Source organism: Cebus imitator, unplaced genomic scaffold (genome assembly GCF_001604975.1).
Source record: "Cebus imitator isolate Cc_AM_T3 unplaced genomic scaffold, Cebus_imitator-1.0 Scaffold631, whole genome shotgun sequence".
Lineage (NCBI taxonomy): Eukaryota > Metazoa > Chordata > Mammalia > Primates > Cebidae > Cebus > Cebus imitator.
Genome location: NW_016107946.1, coordinates 128,218 through 135,494, shown reverse-complemented (window position 1 = coordinate 135,494; position 7,277 = coordinate 128,218).

The window sequence follows — 7,277 nt, the reverse complement described above, 5'->3', positions numbered from 1 at the left end:
TCAGGCAATTCTCCTGCCTCAGCCTCCTGAGTAGCTGGGATTACAGGCACGCACCACCATGCCCAGCTAATTTTTTGTATTTTTAGTAGAGACGGGGTTTCACCATGTTGACCGGGATGGTCTCGATCTCTTGACCTCGTGATCCACCCGCCTCGGCCTCCAAAAGTGCTGGGATTACAGGCTTGAGCCACCGTGCCCGGCCAATTTTTTGTATTTTTAATAGAGATGGGGTTTCCCTATGTTGGCCAGGCTGGTCTCAAACTCTGGACCTCACATGATCCACCCTCTTTAGCCTCCCAAAGTTCTGGAATTACAGCTGTGACCCACCGTGCCTGGCTGACTTTTTTTTTTTTTTTCCTAATGTAGCTGTTTCCTGAATAAAGCGTAATGTATGAAAGTATATATTTCAAAAACTAAGCTAATAGAATATGTAATTTGATATATGAACTTTGAATAGATGTTCTGTTTGTACTTACATCTGATACAAAGATTTTGTATGCATTGGATTTTCTTTTTAATTTAATATACAGTTGTTTTATAAACATGACCTTTAGTTCTAATTTTTAAAAATGTTAAATGACTAACACTGAAAACGCTTAAGAAAAAAAAAAAGATATCTTTTGAAGTAACCTTCAAACAGTTAGTTTGATGAAGGGGTCTTTCTGAATGAGCAATTACCCAGTTATAAAGATTTTGGCCATAATTTTACATATGATATTGATGGTTCAGATTGATGGTACTTATGTATAGTAAAGACAAAGCATTCTTTACTAGAAAAGGCCAAATAAAATTTAGTTTTTTTTCAATAATATGAAAAGCAGAAAGAAATTAGAAGGATGTTGCAAAGATTCATGTGGTCGAATAAGTATTTTTGCTATTGTTCCTCATATAAAAGAGCAAAAACTGCTCACATCAAATAAACTAGAGCAAAGAGAACTTGTCATAGCCACTTCTAAATGAATATTTAAAAAGAAACTTCCTGATAACATCTGGCAGCTGAGTCATACACAAAATCAGGTACACATTAAAGCGTCAGCAAGAGAGCTGGAAACAGAGTCTTCACTGAAATGATGTCCTAAACACTTTAAGAAGAAGAGTGCAAAGGCTTCAAAGAGTTTGAGAACAGATGTAAAACACTATGGATCTTTAGAGATCATGCTTGGGTATGTGTATGTGTGTCTGCATGTAAACTGAAGAGTATGTTTCTAGTAAATGTTGTATGATTAGCAGAATAACTGAGTAAGTAGGTGACAGGATATAGATTGCTGGACACAAAGATTATATTTAGCACTTGCCACGTTGAGCTGAAAACAACATAGCTGAAAGGTTCTCTGAAAGATTTACTTGCTGTTATTCACATTCTGTTTCTTGTTTGTTGACTTCGGGCAAGTTATCAAAGCATAGCACAAATTGTTGCATTATGTGGTTTTCAACTGGAAGTGTTAACAAAAGGTACTTCGAGCTTTCCCTTGGTAAGCCATCCAGAAATACCAACTTTAGCATACTCTGTATTCTGAATGAAAGCCAGAATCCGATACATATTTTTAAAATATTTTAGGAAACTCTAACACCAATTTTCTTATAGAAGTTTTTAAATTTCCATTATATTCAGATCACACATGAAGACAGATAACCACATCATTTCAGTTTAACACACTTCTGCAAGAATTAAAAATTGAACTGTGCTAAAACAGTTTGTATGAATAACACAAACCAAAATAACTTAACATGACTAGCAAAATCATCACCATGTATAAGTGAATATAATTTAACTTATATTACTTGAGAAACTCTCAGCTATAAGAATGAGTGCTTTATTAAAAAAAAAGGCGGTAAAAACTCAAAATACTATAGCTGAAAATAGATCTATATTATGGTAGAAAAGAAAATTTTGAAATATTTTTCTGTCCAATAATATAGTACAAGTCTAGCTAATACTCAATTAGGGAAAGCCTAACACAGACAAATTAAAAAGTATTAAACAATAGCAAATGCCTTTCCGTGCTTTCAGAAATTATTTATTTTGAATCTGGTAATGTATCAGTTCATTCTCACACTGCTATAAAGACACTACCTGAGAAAGGGTAATTTATAAACAAGCAAAAAAAGGTTTAATTGACTCAGTTCTGCATGGCTGGGGAGGCCTCAGGAAACCTATAGTCATGGCGGGATGCAAAGGGGAAGTAAGGCGCATTTTACATGGCATCAGGAGAGAGAGAGATAAGCGGGAAGCACCAGACACTTATCAAATAACCAGATCTCATGAGAACTCACTAACAACATGGAGGGTACCACCCTCATGATCCAATCACCTGCACCAGGCTCCTACCGCAATATCTACAGATTACAATTCAGATTACAATTCCAGATGAAATGTGGGTAGGACACAGTGAAACCATATAAAGTAAGTACCAATTATTACTGTTCATATGCTGGGAAACAAAATAAAATTGTGTCAAGAGCTGAGGTGAGCTGGAGAGAGTTAAGTTGCCAAGTGTAAGAGTAGCTGATTATGGCACCAAGCCAGCATGGAAGGGAGAAGGAAGCCTTTAATCACTGCCATAAGATGAGCAAGAGGCTACACAGAAAAAGCTCCTCCATCACCATTCCATTTCTCTACATGGACAGGAGGTGAGGATCAGAAAGATATGCACAGACCTAGAGAATGCCTCACTAATTAAAGAGTCAAGAAAAACATTCTCCTCCTGCCATGTGATAGGCCTTGAGGGGCAGAGGAAGGGGAGGTGAGCTGCAAGGAGAAACATATTGAGACTGAATGGAGAAAAATGTCTCCACCCCCAGTCTCCCCATCCCGCTCCTCCTGTAAGGAGTTCTCAGGAAAGGAACCTAAGCAAGACCTTGGTCTAAGCATTTTGTAAAGAGGCAGCTGGGCTAGGAATACAGATATACAGATATACATAAAAGTATAGCATAGGTGTACAGGACTGCCTGTGTCCTTGACTGCAACTTTCTTCAGAGACTGCACTACTTGGCTGCGTACCAAGTCTGGTAGGCAGGTAGCAGCTTTCTCCAGGGAAGGTCTGCCAGGTAAAGCTTCTGCAATTGCCTATAGAGGGGCATGAAAACACATACACACACATGCACATACACACACACAAGAACATTTCTTGGTCTGGAGCTAGACTACTCACTATCCACAAACAACTCAATTTTTAAAAGAAAAAAAATTTAAGTATTTATAATTATTTCATGTATCTTTTAAACAATAGTTGATAATACTTTATCAAAATAGATTTGCACAGATAAATATATAGTTGCAGATGAAATTAAAGCAAAATAAATATAGCTTCTGTAACCTATAAATATTTTGTAAATATTTATAAATTCAGCTTAATAGAATGGAAAAAATTACATATGACTATCAATGTAATGATGAAACCAAAACACGGCCTTGAAAATTACTCAACCAAAAAAATAATCTCTCTGAATGGCATTTCAGAGCCAAAAATAAAATAATATGGCAATATATACTAAATTCTACTTAACATTCAATAGTTTCATATCATTGCTACTTGATTTGTTTAATAAATAAAAATAAAAGTGCCTGCTGTTTTGATAATCAAGAGATCATCATAAAAAATAGCATGGCTCAACCAAGAAGATGTTGGGAAATAGCATGTGATGCTTGAAAAAAAAAAATGAAGAGACCATACTGGATAGTAGAAAAATTTACATTTGGGGATTACACTGGTTTTAAGGAGAGGGGCATTAAATGACAGAATGAAAAATTTGAATTTTATTTGAAAGACAAGTAGAAGACTTGATATTTTGTTTAAAGAAACAAAATAACGTGGATATTCATATATATAGAAATAGATTCAATATATAATATATATATTTAAATATACATATTAATAAAACATTTATATATGTATAATTGAAATGCAATTCACATACCATAACATTCACTTTTAAAATGTATAATTTGGTGATTTTTAACATAAATATACAGTTATGCGACCATCACAACTGCCTAATTTCAGAAAATTGTTATTGCTATGAAGGAGATATTTTAGAAAAGTTAATCTGGTAGCAGAATACTTAGGCAGAAGAAATTATAGCAGGTGTATTAAAAATAATAGAAATGCAATTAAATGGTCCTTGTCATAATTGCTCATGAACTGCAAGGAATGGTTGCACATTCATTGAAAGGACAGGAATATACTTGGTTTTAGCAACAACTGGTCTTTACGACTCATACTGTACCAAGACTTTCAGTTCCACTGCTACTTCTCTGTTAGCTTAATCAAGTCCCTCTTTTCTCACTGCTTTTCCGTGTCTTTCTGCATTTGTTAAGAATAGGACTGCAGAGAGGACACACATTGTTTACCTTAAATTCTAGTAGAAAGGGAGACCTATGATTTTCTTTGTTGTAGTTAAAATCTATCAGTGAGAAGATGTACTTTGGGTGATGCCCTAGTGATGAATGAACTTGTCCACTATAGGTGAGGGCACAGGATGGATAGAGAGGAATATAATGTAAGAAAGTGGCAGAATTCACAAAACTCACAGACTGTAGTGAGAAAAGGCACATTTTCTGTAAAAAGGATGTTGCTAATTAAAGAAAGGTGCATGTTTCTGGGGGTGGGTGAGGAACAGCTTTGACATAAAACAGTAGGTAGACAATAGCTCAAATGAATTAATAAACTGTATTATGTCATGAAATCATGACATTGTGAAATGTGTATGCAAATACAGAAAATGTTAATATAAGGGTTATTATTACCTGTTAAAACTTTTCGTTTGATTGGTAGTTTTTATATTTTCATGTGAAAAAAACTGGTTGGCAAGTAAATTTCTAGAGTATTAAAAGAAAATCTGGCCACTGAGTTTGGTACTTTGACTAATTCCTAGGATTTTGGAGAGCATGAAGTCGCAAAGTTCAAAAAGAATGGTGCTGAGATAGGACCATGTGAACACTAAATCTAATAATGATACAGAAAACAGAAACAAAATTATAGTCATAGTGTTGCATGCTAGTAAGTGGATTCCATTCAGCAGCGTTATGTAGTTGTACCAAATAATATCAAAATGAACAAGTAAAATAATGAGTTGTTGAACTGGGGCCACTTGGTTAGATATCTAGAAATGATTATGATCAATTAGTAATATGTTAATGTGTTAATCATCGAAAAGGTAAGAGATTGTCTGAAATCTTCCCATGGGTAATTTGGGAAAAAATAATATCTTGGGATGTTCACTGCAGTTTTTAAAGCCTAGCTTTACTTTTAATAGCTAACATATGATAATGGAAAAATTTTACATTTGTTTAGAAAAAAATTAGGCTGTTTTATAATCTAAGGAAGCTTCTGGGAGAATGGGGTATGTTGTAATTTGCACACAAAAATTGACTGCCAAGTATACTTAACATTAATTGCAATTGCTACCTAATTTTGTAATAGAAACAAAAAATGAGAAGACCTATTTTAGTAGTTAATTTTATGAACATTATGACTTGCACAAAGTAACAACTCAGAAAATATTTATAAATGGAGCTCAATACAATGAATTGATATAAAACTACTTATAAATATCTATACATTAATAGAGTAAAAAATGTGATTGCCTTTTCAGAATACGAAAGCATATCTTCTCTCTGAATGAAATTTCTTAGCCAAGAATAACATGTGACAATTAACATACACTAAATTCCAGTTAGTGTTCAATAGTTTTATATCATTGCTGTTTGATTCATTTAATAAATAAAAATGAAAATAGAAATAATTTCTGCTTTGATCATCCTCTGTATATTTAGCTTATTTTTTTAAGTCTTTAATTTACTTGGAGCATTAAAAATAATTTGTGTGTTCCCTTGCTTTGCAAAATATGCTATTACAATTTAGTCTTGTTAAATATGTGTTCACAAGTATTGCTATTCATGTCAAATTTACTTGTTTCCTTAGCACTTCTCCATTTAAGTAAAAAACAAATAGCTTCTTTTATCCATTTATTTCAATTTTTATCTATGTATTGCCAAAACATGAAAATTTAACACTTTTGAATTGATGCAGGCTGCTTCTAAGTGAAAAATATGCACATAAAGGGCAATGCAATTTATTCTTACTTTAGGGAGTCTAAGTGGAAGAGAGGTAGAATACACTGCTATTTTGCTCAGATCTGAATAAGCAATCTGACCATATAAAAACAAGCATCCATCACTGTTACACACAGTGATCTGGGCGAGCTCTTGTTTAGGATGTATATTTCGACCATCTTTAAAATAGGGATTTCTTGGTTAAGGGGTGTTAAAAAAAATGTTTCCATTTAAAAATGTATCCTTACATTAGGGAGAATCATGGATTTCGAAAAACGCAAATTTCAGAATATTTCTGGGAAAGTTTTGTTAGTTCTCCACTGGTTTATAATTGCTATATGTGAGGATAATTAGAGAATAAAAGCTAACTCCATGCTAAAAAAGATATCTATCCTTACTTTAGGAACGCATCAGAATTTTACACATTTGACTTTTTTCTATTGCTGATTTAATTTCCAACTGAAGCATTGCTAAAGGGAGTAGGACGGATATACCAGGAAGCAAACTTCTTGTCCTACAACATTAAGGCATGATTTTTTACATGTTAAGTGTCTTGATTTGTAAGTGTCTGTGAGGTGGAGAATCTGGGATATGTAGTAGAAAAATACCTTCCCTAATAGGTAAAATATGGTATAAAGGATATTTAAATTATATATATATATATAGAATGACATTATTTTCTTTAATATATAATAAAAAGATAAATGTCATGAGTTAAGAATGAAGATAACAGACTTGAGAATATAATTTTAGACTAGACCATCTCCATGTTTTTACTGACTTATTTTTAAATTTGTTACCTCTTTGATGTGACGGCTTTCAATCATTACTAGGCAATGCTGTAGTCAATACAGAATTATTCAGTTACTGCATATATACTCTTAAAGTTAATTTAGAGTTAATAATAAACTAGAATTACCTGTTTTATATGCACTAAAATCTCTCCAGAATTCCCAACTTAAAAAAGACTAATCAGTTTAGTTGACTTCAATGTTTTCTAAAAAGGCAAAAAGCCAAGAGGGTTTTATGAAACTGTTATGTATCCATCTACAAATATTTCAGAAGTGCACTGCTCTTACATATAAAAAAAGTCATTTTGATTGCACTTTGGAATCCAGGCGTTAAAATGTACAGCTTGTATGACTTCAGTTTAATGGGCTGTCAACTGTCCAGGCAATTGCAGTACAAAGCTAGGCATGTCTTTAATCTTCAAAGAAAAAAA